Below are 14,591 nucleotides of genomic sequence, written 5' to 3'. Positions count from 1 at the left end.
ACAAAAAAGCCTCAGGGACCCATAGAGCTATAATACAAGAGTTAACATTTGTGTCATCAGCCCTCCTGGAGGAGATGAGGAAGAAGATGGGGCTGAAAAAATACTCAAAGAAATAATGGCCAAAAAGTTCCTGAATTGGGAAAAAGACACAAACCTACAGATTGAAGAATGTCAGAAAATCTCAAATGGATAAACAAAAAAGCCATACCAGGAGCTATCACAGACAATCTTCCCAAAACTAAGAACAAAGAAAAAAATTTTGAAAGCAGAAGGTGGGAGTGTTTGGGAGGGAGGGAGAGAAGGAGAGAAATGCCTTATCTATAGGTCAAACAATTAGAATGAGAGCAGATTTTTCAAATGAAACCCTAGAGGTCAGGAGGAGGGGGTGTGACATTTTTTTAAGGGTTGAACAAGACAACATTGTCCAGCCAGAATCCTGTATCCAGTAAAAATATCTTTCAAGAGTGAAGGGGAAATCGAGTCATTCTCAGATGAAGGAAAGCTAGGAGAATTTGTCACCAAAGAACTATCCTGCCCTAAAAGAATGTCTAATGAAGTTCCCTAAACAAAAAGAAAGAAACTTGGAACATCAAAAAGGAAGAAAGAACATGGCAAGTAAAACCATGGGTAAATAAAATGGGCTTTCCTTCTCCTCTTGAATTTTTGAAACTATGTTTGACTGTTTAAGCAAAAGTCATAGCACTGTCTGATGCAGTTATAAATGTATATAGAGGGAATATTTAAAGACACTATATTATAAATGGAGGAAGATATAGGATGTAAAGGGAGATAAGGTCCTATACTTTGGTTGAGCAGTTAAATGACATTATCAGTGATCATTTAACCATGTATATACATACACAGACATATACTCAAAGTGCACTTAAATACAGTATGTGTACTCCAAACAAAATTCTTAAATGAAATAAAAGTCTCTTGGAGGGGCATCTGGGTGGCTCAGTTGGCTAGGCATCTGACTTCTGCTGAGGTCGCAATCTCAGGGTTTGTGAGCTTGAGCCCCACCCCTCGCTTTGCACTCTCTCTCCCTTTCTCTTTGCCCCTTGCTCACCTGAGCTCTCTCTCTCAAACGAATGAATGAATGAACAAATGAATAAATAAGTAAATAAATAAATAAATAAGAATTGAGATTCAATGTTACCAAAAAAAAAAAAGTTTCTTGGATATTTCATGTTATTCTGGAAAGAAGATGAAGGGTGAGGGGATTTTTTTTATTGACTGAATTTAATCTTTAAAAGGATGATGGTATTTGCTTATAATTAACTAGATTTAACTTTCTGTATATGTAGTGTGAGCTTAAAAAATATATAAATTTATTTTAATAATTATAAAATTATATATTAATATATATATTTGTATTTACATATGATATTTTTGAATTAGTAGCTTGAGAAACTCCTACGAGTTGCATGTTTAGTAGCAAAATAGTGGAGTATTTTCTCCTGTGAATTTACAACACTCCCGTAAGAGACACCAGGAAGGTAGTATTTAGAACTACTTTATAGAAGCAAAAATTATGTCTTCGAGAAGTTCAGTGACATATAAAATTGTAGATCTAAGATTAAAACCCAACTCATCTTATTTCAAGTAGGGTCGTCTTTAGTAAGCATTAGGCACAAGAACGTACAGGTGGCATTCATTTCAATTCCTGCTTAAATGTCAATAGCTTTCATTTTGATTCTCTTTCTGTCACTGGGAACCAGTGTAACCTAGTTGTTTCACTTTTTCTCACCACTACCAGGGACATTACTTCTTTTTCTCTTCTATTGCCGAGAGTGTAGTTGCTTCGTTTTGTCTCTAATGTCCTACATTTCTCCTAAAATGTTTTTAGGTATTTGTTCAAATGTATTCAAAGAAAAAAAAATACTCTAGTACATGATATTTTTATCTAGAGAAGAATTAATCAAATAAATAACCTATTTTTGATATGGTACAAACAACATACAAATCCTGGAATGAAAACCAGGTTGCTGTGAATTAAGAAACTTCTCAGAACTGGGCAGACGCCCCACGTCTGTTATATAGTCCCGTCTGGGACTCTGACACAGCCCCTCTTCCTTTATGCTCTCTCTCCTAAGGAGCCATATTCTCTCTGGATCACAAGCACAGCATATTTAAAAAAAAAAATAGCATTACATTTGGAGTCAGAAAGCCTGAGCTTGATATAGTGGACATCTGTTGGCTGCTCTAATATTGTGTGTGTGGCAATTTAAAATAGTATAAAAACAATGAGATGATTGGGCACAAATCCATCTCAATCTGTAACATAGTTACACAGCATTTTGAAGTTCTCTAATCAAGACTTCATGCCCCACTTTTAGAGGTGGTTACTCACTTTAAAATATCCTTACCAAAATATGCACGAGGGGGTCTACTGGGGTAGCTTATAAGACATTACTAATAACTTGTCAATGGGGAAGTGAGTAATGCTCAAATCAGGTAATGTGGATTGGGAATATTGCACAGTCTCTTTCAGGAGTTGAAGTGTAGAATCCATCAGGTCCAGTGGTCATGCCACGTGCCTGCTGGACGACGGGAGCAGTGGTCTTCAATCTGGGCCACGTGTACCCTTGGAGGTATGAGAAGATTTTCCAAAGGATGTTAAGGAAATCTACCTCCAGATCTTTACGTTTCTCTTGTACTCTTTTCTAAAACGGGTTTGCCTGGGAATGTGCCTGCTGAAGGTCTCCACTCCTTTCCGTCACCACTCTTGCAATGTTCTTCTATCACAAAAGAAAAGCAGACTTCTCCTCCAGGACCAGGGACATAATTTGTGGAGCCCTGTGCAAATGAAAATGTGGGGCCACTTTTTCCAAAATTATTAAGATTTTCAAGACATTCACAGCAGAGCATTAAGCCTAGTGTGGGACCCTTCTGAGCTAGGGGCTCTGTGCCAGCACCCACGATACCCCCCTGCTCTCAGCCATAGCACACTTTATAATAGCACATTCTTTGATGGAGGCTGGCAATGTAAAGACAGTGGATGACAGATAAAAAAAAAATTCTGCATATTGGAATTGGTATTGAGCAAGTAAATAAAGTACTTTTACAGGTCAGGTGGTTTCTAATTTATTGTTTTCAAAACACTGAAAGAGGATGGAATCAAGTTGTCAGATGAAAGAGAAAGACGATCAAAATTAATTTCGAGGATAGATCACTATGTGATTTTTGGCACATAATTGAGAAGGAGTTCAAAGAATTGAATGACATTCCTATAACAAAACTCCTTTGATTCCCATTCATTTATATGAATTAGTTTTCTCTGAAATTTTGTCTATTAGAATGCTAAATAGGAAGAAAATCAGTCCTCAATCCTGTCTCATTTTAGTTAATAAATATACATGAATAGATGTAGATATATATGAAATAAATGTTTTAAATTCCCAACGATCTTATGAAAAAATACAATTATAATAAAATTTTATCTTCTGTTTAATAATTTTCTAACAAAATATGTGCAATATGTTTATGATATTTTTATTAATTTTAGTGTAATTGCAATGACAGCTTAGTCCAGGAAGGAAAAAATTCTTGAGTTAAAATTTAATTGTATCCATGTATTTTTATTAAGATATGTTGATCACTGAAGCCCTTTCAAGCATAAAATATAATAAATTAAGATGAAAATCTATAAGGGAAGCAGAACGAAAACAAATTCAAAGAGAAAGATGAATACTATAAAACTTCTTACTATTGAAGAAGTTGTTCTTTTTATAATGGCTGGTGATGTTATAAATTCATGGTATTTAGATTCTATACACTACATTTTGAAAAATGATGTAACCATTTTATTTTAAAATGCCAAGTATTTTCAACATCCCAGAAATTAGGTCCTTAGCAATTACTAAATCTTATGACAAAAAAATTTACATATCATTTTTAAATGTGTAAGTTTCATTTTTTAAAAAATTGGTAGAGTTCGGGATTATAAAGACACTGGAGACTGCCATTTGGGGGCCTAAAGGGCTCCATGCTTGCTCTGTCCGGCTAGCTAGTCCTACCTTCAGAATATTGTTGGGACTTTCATACATGTACTAGTTGCAAGTGCCCAGAGCAGTGGTTTTTAACTCTGGCTACACAGTAGAATTACCTTGGGACCTTTTAAAAATACTGATGGTTGATGGAATTAACAAGTCATGGGAATAAAAGGCACAGCATAAGGAACATAATGATATTGTAATAACATCGTGTGGTGGAGGATGGTATCTACAGTTCTAATGAGAAGAGCATAATGTATAGATGCTGGTGAGGATGTGGAGAGACGGGAACCCTCTTGCACTGTTGGTGGGAACCAAACTGGTGCAGCTGCTCTGGAAAACAGTATGGAGGTTCCTCAAAAAATTAAAAATAGACCTACCCTATGACCCAGCAGTAGCACTGCTAGGAATTTACCCAAGGGATACAGGAGGGCTGATGCATAGGGACACTTGTACCCCAGTGTTTATAGCAGCACTCTCAACAATAGCCAAATTACGGAAAGAGCCTAAATGTCCATCAACTGATGAATGGATAAAGAAATTGTGGTTTAAACACACAATGGAGTACTACGTGGCAATGAGAAAGGAGGAAATCTGGCCTTTTGTAGCAACGTGGACGGAACTGGAGAGTGTTATGCTAAGTGAAATAAGTCAGGCAGAGAAAGACAGATACCATATGTTTTCACTCATATGTGGATCCTGAGACAACAGAAGATCAGGGAGGAGGGGAAGGGGTAGGAAAAAGTTACAGAGAGGGAGGGAGGCAAACCATAAGAGACTCTTAAAGACTGAGAACAAACTGAGGGTTGATGGGGGTTGGGGGAGAGGGGAAAGTGGGTGATGGGCATTGAGGAGGGCACTTGTTAGGATGAGCACTGGGTATCATATGGAAGCCAATTTGACAATAAATTATATTTTAAAAAAAAGAATAGCATAATGTATAAACTTGTTGAATCACTGTAATACACCTGAAACTAATGTAACTAATGTTGTCACTAATACACCTGTAACTAATGTAATGCAGTTGTGTATCAACTGCACTCAAACAAAAAATATAATAATAAAAATAAAAACAGTGACATTTGAGTCCCTCTCCAAAGATTCTGATTAAATGGTGAGGCATGAGCCAAACCATCTCTGTTTCCCAGGTGATTCTAATGTGCAGCCAGGACAGAAGCCACTGGTCTGAGACAAATATTGGAACTTTCCTGAGCTACAACCTGGCAGTGTGACAGTTTTGTGTGTGTGTGTGCCCACTTGCTAAATATATGTTGGATGAGATTTTGTTGGAGACTTGCTGTCATTGTAGCATTCTACCTGGAAGCAATATTGGAGGACCGAATTATAGCCCCCTCCGACTCTTAAATGAGGTTCCAATATTTACCAAAGAGCACAACATTTGCCATGCAGTCAAACTAACTTAGGTAAATTCACACAACAGCCTTTCCAACCCCCTTTTTCCCTTCCCAACAAACATCTGTGTTATGTGTGTCTGGGCCTGAAGTCCATCAGCCAAGGTAACAAAATAGCCAGGACTGGATTTGGGGATGGGGCACGTGAGTTAAGGCTAGAAACAAGATAACTTTAGGAATATTGCCAGAATGTTTTCTCCATACTGGATATAAAGATGAACACGTATGATGTGAGTTGCTGCTGGCCACTGTTGTGGGAACTCAAGGGAAGCCAGTCTTAGGATGAAGCCAACACTGGAATACAGAGTGCAGAAAGCAAAGGAAATCTGGTGAGAGAGCTAAACCACCAGACTGAGCCGCATCAGATGTATCACGTACTTAAGCCAATATACTCTCTCTAATAAGCCAGTCTGAGTCAGATAAGACCATGGGCTTTAAAAGCAGGCTGCCCGGGGCGCCTGGGTGGCTCAGTCGGTTAAGCGTCTGACTTCGGCTCAGGTCACGATCTCGCAGTCCGTGAGTTCGAGCCCCGCATCAGGCTCTGGGCTGATGGCTCAGAGCCTGGAGCCTGCTTCCGATTCTGTGTCTCCCTCTCTCTCTCTGCCCCTCCCCCGTTCATGCTCTGTCTCTCTCTGTCTCAAAAATAAATAAATGTTAAAAAAAAAAAAATTAAAAGCAGGCTGCCCACTCTAAAGTCCAGTTTGGTAATTCACTAACTCGGTCATCTTGGCAGTTACTCCAAGGCACTGTCCCTCAGTGTTCCCATGTGTAAGATGAGCTATTAACACCTTCATTATAGAGTTGCCATGAGCACTAAGTGGGTTAATGCTGGAAAATTCCTTAGGATGGAACAAGGCAAGAACCATGCTATGATTTAAAGCAATTATTGCTTTACTTGGGCTTAGTGTTACTTCCCGTTGAAAACATCCTAACTGCTATGTTTGAATTTTGATTCCACGAGTGATCTGAAGCAAGTAATTTAAACCTCTGGGCCCTGGTTTCCCGATTTATAAAGTAAGAAGGTTGGTCTGTGATCTCCAAGGTATCTTCCAGCTCCGTTTTAGTAAATATGGTTAATATACATTACATTTCAAGCTGTTTTCTGTCCCAGTATGATTTAGAATGCAAATATCAGAGTTCATGAGTCCTTCTTTTATTCATGTGTTCAATAAATATTTATTAACAACCCACCAAGTGCCAGGCACTGTTCTAAGCACTAAGAATATAGTGATGTTCAAAATTGATTTAAAAAATCCCTACTTCATGGAGTCCCTATTTTGGTGGACATAGATAAACAAATAAGTACATAAAATATATAGTATATGAGGCCATGATGAGTTCTATGGAGAAAAGGAAGGCAGGAAAGGAGTGGGAAATAAAAGGGGGCAGGGCCAATTTTAAATAGACCTGTAAATTTCCAGGTTCTTGAGGCTGGCTGACATAAATCAGCAAGTATAAAAATGAGATTAAAGTTAGTGGTCTCAAGAAAGATAATGGTGGTGAGCCTGTGAAAAGGGTCCTATTTAATGTGAGGTAAGGAAGCCTAAGTTTCAAAGACCCTCACGTGCATGTGCCATTTTGAGGACCCCATGGGGAGCTACCAATGAGTTCTCATGGTATTTTGTATTCTTTTACTTGAGAAGGACACCCCATAATGTAGAAGTTTTAGGTCCCACAAAATTTGGATCTGCCCTTGTTGTACACATTTAGTGGGCAGGGAGGCACTGGTGTGGATCCTGCTAGAAGCATCCAGAGCACCCAGGATGCCCACTCAGATCTGCTGCTGCATAATTATCTGCCATCTCAAAGCCACTGGTGGATTGCATTATTGTTCTCCACTCTTCACCCCACCCCTGCCTTTCTCTACCACCTTAGTCATGGGATTTCACAGCTCATCCTACAAGAGACAGGATCCTTGTCTCACTGATGTTACCTTTAACTATAGGGCTTGCTTAGGCAAAAGGAACATTCTGAATGCGATGAGAATAAAGACTTTAAAATATGCCTATGGGCTGGTGATTTTCCTTTTGTGCTCTTTCCTTTTGTCGTGAAAAGAATCTGTCCAGCGTAGCCTTCTGGCCCTGTTAAAGGAGTAATACCCAGAGCAGATCTGAACTCAAGCTAAGCCTGAAGCCAGGCCCAGCTAAGCCCGCCTAGATCAGTTGCACCCAGTCAACCCACAGACAAGAGTGAGAAATAAATGCTTATTTTTTGGTACCAACCACGATGAGATTTTGTGGTTTTCAACTCTTTGCATAATTGTAGCCACAGCTGACTGATAGAACAAGCTATGCGATTTTGTCAGCTTAGGCTAAACTATGCTGCAGTAACAAAGACCTCTACATTTATGGCTCACCTTAGATACCATCATGGGGCAGCTGAGGCTCTGTTCCGTATTTTCACTCAGGGATCCTGTCTGTCAGAAAGGCCCTTGCCTGGATTTACTGGTCTCCCAGTGGAGGGTACAGAGATGGGGACTCTGTACTAGCTCTGGAGACTTCTGCTTAGAAATAACACACACATGACTTCGCTCACATTTTACTGACCAAAATACATTATACAGCTGTACCTGCTTAGGGCAGGAATGCACAGTCCTCTTGCATGGAGCCACACAGAGGGAACGAAGCCACAGGAAGGCCTCTACCTTGGGTAGAAGCAGCAGATACTTTAAAAAATAATAAAAATCTACCACAACAAAACAGCTTGAACACTTTGGGTAGACACGATGAAGGCATGGGTCGACTCTAACTTGTGCCACATCATTTTCTGATTGACTGGAATTATGCTATACCTTGAATCTGCAAAGCAGAGGCTGTGTTTGTGTGCTCCTGTGGATCCTACACCTCCTCTCGTGGGATGTGCCCATCGCTCTTCCTAGGACAGACAAGCAATGATTGAAAGCCTGTAATTTTCTCCCTAAAACTATCAACACTGCTCTGCTTTCCAAGCATCAGTGTTTTCCATGGAAAAGAAATTAGATATATAACGAAGGTTCCAAATAAAGCAAAACAATTGTGCAGGGAAGCCATGATGTTATAAGGACCCCCATTTTCCTTTGTTGCTCTGGAACAGGGAGTTCTCAAGTGTTTGGACGTCAAAATTGATACCGCTGAACTCGGAATTCATCCAACTCCCACCACCCCCTTCACGCCACAAAAGCCAAGTTTTATATTTCATCCTAGCATGGAAGGAACATTCTGTAATTTCTTTCACCCGTGAATTACTTTCTAAAGAACCAGTAAATCAAAGTTGTGCATAATTTCTCTTTCCCTCCCTCCCTCTCTCTCTCTCTCTCTCCTTTTTTTTTTGAAAAGTCATCTTTATTATTGTGTGGTTCTTTCTGGCATTAGTATTTTGCTCATAAATCAAGATGGTCACCTTCTGTGAAGGGGGATACCAAAGTAGAATTTAACCATCCACCTAGCCACTTGAGCTAGAGACCTAGGTATCTCCATAATCTTTTTCTCTTTTTTCACTGCTACCATGGCCTTAGTTCAAGCCCTTAGAAACATTTGCTATGTTATTCTCTTAGCCTTCTAATGGCCTCCCAACCTTGAATCTCTTCCCTCTCTACTCCCTTAAAAATGCCAGTAAGACCAGAGATTCTTCTGGTACTTTCTTTTGGTAACTGGCCTAGGGAAGTTTGGGATGGTTTGTAATCGATTAGAAATAAAGAGATTGATACCTCAGGTGAATTGGGCATCAAATAATGAAACTTTAGCTGATAATTTTGCATTTTCTTGTGATATGTGGTGTCTTTTTGGAATCACGCCGCCTCCCCAAAAAAGCAAAAAGATAAATACAATCTATTTTGGAGACTTCTTTATCAGAAGGAAAACAAAAGGTCCTCAGTAATAACAAGGCAACTCAAGGTATTTGAGATCTTGATTAAGCACTTGTGAAAGGTGATAGAGTTTCATGAATCCCTGGCTCATGGCAGTCCCTAAATACTTTTTGTTCTCCCAAGGAATAGCAAATGATTGCTTGCATTGAAATTTTAGGAAGACACTGGAGTTGGCACAGATCCACAGCTGTAAAGTACATGGTTCAGGGAAGGATCGAGGAAAAGAATAATATTCGGATTTGGATCCCAGAAAGAGTTTTAACCCACCCTCTATAGCTCATCATTTTATTTGTATCTAGCTTATCCTTCCCAACTTTCTCTTGAAAAATTAAGCATGTGTTTGCGTGTTTTTGAGTGTGTATGTATGTATATATGTGTGTGTGTGAATATGTATTTACACAAACATATATAGGTATGTGTGTATATATATATATATATATATATATACTTATATTTACATACGTATGTTACATATATAATTTCCCCTTATTTCTTTTTTAAAAAAAAATTTTATGTTTATTTTTGAGAGAGAGCACAAGCAGGTGAGGGGCAGAGAGAGAGGGAGACATAGAATTCGAAGCAGGCTCCAGGCTCTGAGCTGTCGGCACAGAGCCCGATGCTGGGCTTGTACCCATGAATGTGAGATCATGACCCAAGCTGAAGCCAGAGGCTTAACCAACTGAACCACCCAGGGGCCCAATTCCCCCTTATTTCTTATACAAGGTAGCATACTATATATTTATTTGCAATGTGCTTTTTTTTTTAACTTCTGAATATATTTTGAAAATAATGCTATACCAGTTCATAGAGCTCTACCTTAGTATTTTTCATTTTTCACTAACAATCTATTATATGGCTATCTTATAGTTTATTCAGTCAGTTCTCTCAGAATGGTCCCAGTTTTTCTCCAATATTTTGTTATTTCAAACAATGTTGTAATTAGTAACTTTGTGCAAATGTTGTTTCAAATTGATTCATGTTGTGGACGGATACCTTCACAATACAGTCCCAGAAAGGGGATTGTTGGATAGAAAGGTAAATGCATATGTGGTATTACTGGATACTGTTAAATTCTCTTACGTTACGTTTGTGAGAGTTAATTTTATGTGCCAGCTTGGCTGGGCCATGGTGCCCAGATACGTGGTCGAACATTATTCTGTGTGATTTTGTAAGGGTGTTTCTTGGATGAGATTAACATTTAAATTGGTGGGCTTTGAGGAAAGCAAATTGTCCTCCAGAATGTGGGTGGACCCTCACCAATAAGTTGAAGACCTCTATTGAGCAAAAGACTGACTTTCCCTGAGCGAGAGGGTAATTTCTGCCAACAAACAGCCTTTGGACTTCAACTGAAGCATCAGGTTTTCCTGGGTCTCCAGCCTGATGGCCCACCCTGCAGATTTAGGGCTTGCCAGCCCTCATAATCATGGTAGGCAATCCCTTAAAATACATACATTCACACCTACATACACATACACATACACATACACATACACATACACATACACATACACATACATATACATATACATATACATATACATATACATATACATACATCCTCTTGGTTCTGTTTCTCTGGGGAACCCAGGCTAATTTTGTGGTTATGCCATTTTGCACTACCAGTAATGTATGAGGAATGCCTCTTTGCTAAGCATTTGAATTTTTGCCAAACTGATAGGTAAGAAATGGTATCTTGGTGTAGTTTTAATTTGTGCTTCTCCTATTATGAGTGAAATAGAGTATCTTTTTATATAAAAGACCATTTATATATTTTCTCCAGTGAAATACCCTGAGGAGATTTTTATGACGTAAACACGTCTTGTTGTGGACCAAGCTAAATTGCTGTCAGAAAGATAGACTAGGTCTCCAAGGTTAATGTAATCACATTTCTAATAAGCATAGCCATTCCTCTGTAGAATTCAGAGTATGCATACCCTTTATTTCACTGTACTTACATTTCATTTTTTGTTAACCAGTATTTGAGTAGCAAGATAGTATATACCGAGGAATTCTCTTTGATTAAATGTGTCTTGATAAGATTCTAGATTTTACAACACAATTGAGAAAACTCTCAGGTGTAAGAGATGCTTTGTTGGGCACCTGGGTTCCTGACCTGGCATCTTTCTATTAGGTAGAGTAGGGTTTTCTTTCTCCTTATCTTTCATCTTACATGCCCACCCCCCACCCCACCCCCCTCCAGGCTTTCTGAAGTCGTCTTTGTACTGATTGAATAAACACAAGTCTGTGCTTTTTCCCTGTATGGCCAAATGCTTTCTTTTATTAACACTAGCAAGTGTAAATAGCTTCTCAAAAGGTACAAAGTGAATGCATTTCAAGTCAAATCTGCCTCCAAGGTGCTAACTCTGAAGAAAACTTCACTTTAACATGAACATTAGTTTCCAAGGTGGATTGCGTATCCCTAAATGATCATCCATTTTCCCAAAACTGCCAGCAGGAAATGTGTTTGATAAGAATGGAGATAGAAGGGACCAGCAAATAGAAAGCTAGCATTTCTCCAATAGCTGATGGTTGCCATGTGGCAGCATGTGAGATGAATACACCTTGCAGACATGTTCTGTTTTCTTTAAGTTTGAATTAGTTGCATTCATCTAAAAGCTCAGAAAATTTATTGAGCAATTTCGTTGTGGACAGTTCCTCATTTTTCTCTACCATTTTCTTTCAAACACGTTGTGATGAATGCATGTAATGAATGCAAATGTTGCTTTGCCTGGTGGAGGTGTAATTCCATGAAAAGTTCCTAGAAGGGAACTTCAAGAGTTTTTAAAGCTCTGAATGTTTACTTAAAAAAGGGAGAGATCTGGCAATGCTGGACCAATATTCCTCACTGGTTATAATTCATATGGACATCTTGAGCAAGACGAACAGAGGTGGAGGCATCACACCTCCTGATTTCAGACTATATTATGAAGTTACAATAATCAAAACAGTATGATCCTGGCATTAAAATATAGACAGACCAATGGAAGAGAATAGAGCCCCAAAAATATGTTCACACATTTACATTCACCTAATCTCCAACGAAGGTGCCAAGAACACACAATGGGGAAAGGGTAGCCTCTTCAATAAACGGTGGGAGAATTGGACATCCACAGGCAGAAGAATGAAATTGGCCTCTTCTCTCACACCACATACAAAAATCAACTCCAAGTAGGTTAAAGACTTAAACAGTACTTGAAATTTTAAGACTACTAGAAGAAAACATAAAGCAAAAGCGTCCTGACATTTGTTCTAGATGATTTTTTGGATATGATCCCCAAAACATAGGCAAGGAAAGCTAAAAAAAAAAAAAAAAAGACACATGGAATTGTATGAAATTAAACTTCTGCCCAGGAAAGAAAACAATCAACCGAGTGAACAAACAGCCTATCAAATGGGAGAAAATATTTGTAAATCATACATCTGATAAATGGCTAATATCCAATACATAAGGAACTCAAACAATTCAATAGCAAACAACAAAGAACCCGATTTAAAAATGAGCAAGGCATATAGCCATGTCTTGGAAGAAGATATACAAATGGCCAACAGTTAATTAAAGTGTTTTTAGCATCACTAAGCATCAGGGGAAATGCACATCAAAGCCACAGTGATGTATCATCTCACACCTGTTGAAATGACTATCATCAAGGAGATAAAAGATAACAAGTGTTGGTAAGGACGCAGAGAAAAGGGAACGCTTGTGCACTGTTGGCAGGAATGTAAATTCGTACAGACATCATGGAAGATAGTATGGAGGTTCTTCAAAAAATTAAAATAGAACTACCATATGATCCAGCCATCCCACTGCTAGATGTATATTCAAAGGAAACAGAACCAGTATCTCAAAAGGATGTCTGCTCTCCCATGTCCATTTTAGCATTATTCACACTAAGCCAAAATATGGAAACAACCTAAGTGTCTGTTGAAGGATGAAGGGGTAAAGAAAATGTGATGTAGGGGCACCTGGGTGACTCAGCCCACTAAGCCTCTGCCTTCGGCTTAGGTCATGATCTCACAGTTTGTGGGTTCAAGACCCGTGTCAGATTCTGTGCTCAGAGCCTGGAGCCTGCTTCAGATTCTGTGTCTTCTCTCTCTCTGTCCTTCCTCTGCTCAAGCTCTCTGTCTCTCTCTCAAAATAAATAAATGATCACCTAAAACAAAAAAAAAAGAAAGAAAATGTGATATAAATACATACACTAGAATACTATCAAGCTTGAAACAAAAGAAGGAAATCCTACCAGTTGTGACAACATTGATAAATGTGAGGGCATCATGTTAAGTGCGATAAGCCAGACGCAAAAAGATGAATACGACATGATATCACTTATACATGGAATCCAAAAAAACAAATTCACAGAAGCAGAGTAGAATGGTGGTTGCCAGGGTCTGGGGGTGAGGGAAATGGGGAGATGGTGGTCAAAGGGTACAAAGCTTTAGCTATGCAGGGTAAGTTCTGTAGATCTAATGTGCAACGTGGTGACTCTAGTTAATAACATTGTATTGTACACTTGTAACTTATTAACAGAATAGATCTTAAGTGTTCTCACCACACACACCCACACAAATGGTAACTATTTGAGGTGATAGAAATGTTATTAGCCCGATTATGGTAATCATTTCACAATGTACATGTACATCCAAACTTCATGTTGCACACTAGAAATATATACAATTTAATTCGTCAATTGTACCTCAGTAAAGCTGGGGGGTGGGGGAAAGAAACCAAACTCAATGTCAATTTATGCATGATACCTGGAAAAATGTTCTGTTCCTGCCTCTGGTTCACAAAGTAGTTGCCTGTGTCTTTACTATAGATCTCATCATATCTCTTGTGTTTATGATTACCCATCTTTCTATATACCTCATGATGGAGATTTCCTCAAGGTGAAAGGCCTATGTGTCTTTGGATCCGCAGCACCTATCTGGCACGTAGTTAGATGTGATATATGTTTGTTTGTTTGTTTTCTGTGAATGAGCAATGAATGGTCTCTGGATCTAAAAACAGTAGAACACCAGGAAGACAGAACAATATCGCTGTCTGAAAGACCAACATCCACAACTGGCTCAGCCCCTGGGCTGCACATCATTGGTTTGGACTAGTTTGTTTGCAATTCATACTTGAAAACCTGAAAATCAACGGAGATATAACACTCCTACTCCAAACAGATAAATTTTCCATTTTTGATTCGGTCAATCTTAGCTATGTAAAGTGAATTAAACTCATTATCTAACATTTCCCAGGGGCAACCCAGCCACCCCAGGAGAGCTAGAGGCCCAGGGGAAGAGCATTTACATATGAAAAAAAGTTCTAAACACAGGCCCCTAAGAACCACAGCACAC

This window comes from Felis catus, chromosome A1 (assembly GCF_018350175.1).
Source record: "Felis catus isolate Fca126 chromosome A1, F.catus_Fca126_mat1.0, whole genome shotgun sequence".
Classification (NCBI taxonomy): Eukaryota; Metazoa; Chordata; class Mammalia; order Carnivora; family Felidae; genus Felis; species Felis catus.
This window is presented reverse-complemented; position numbering follows the sequence as displayed.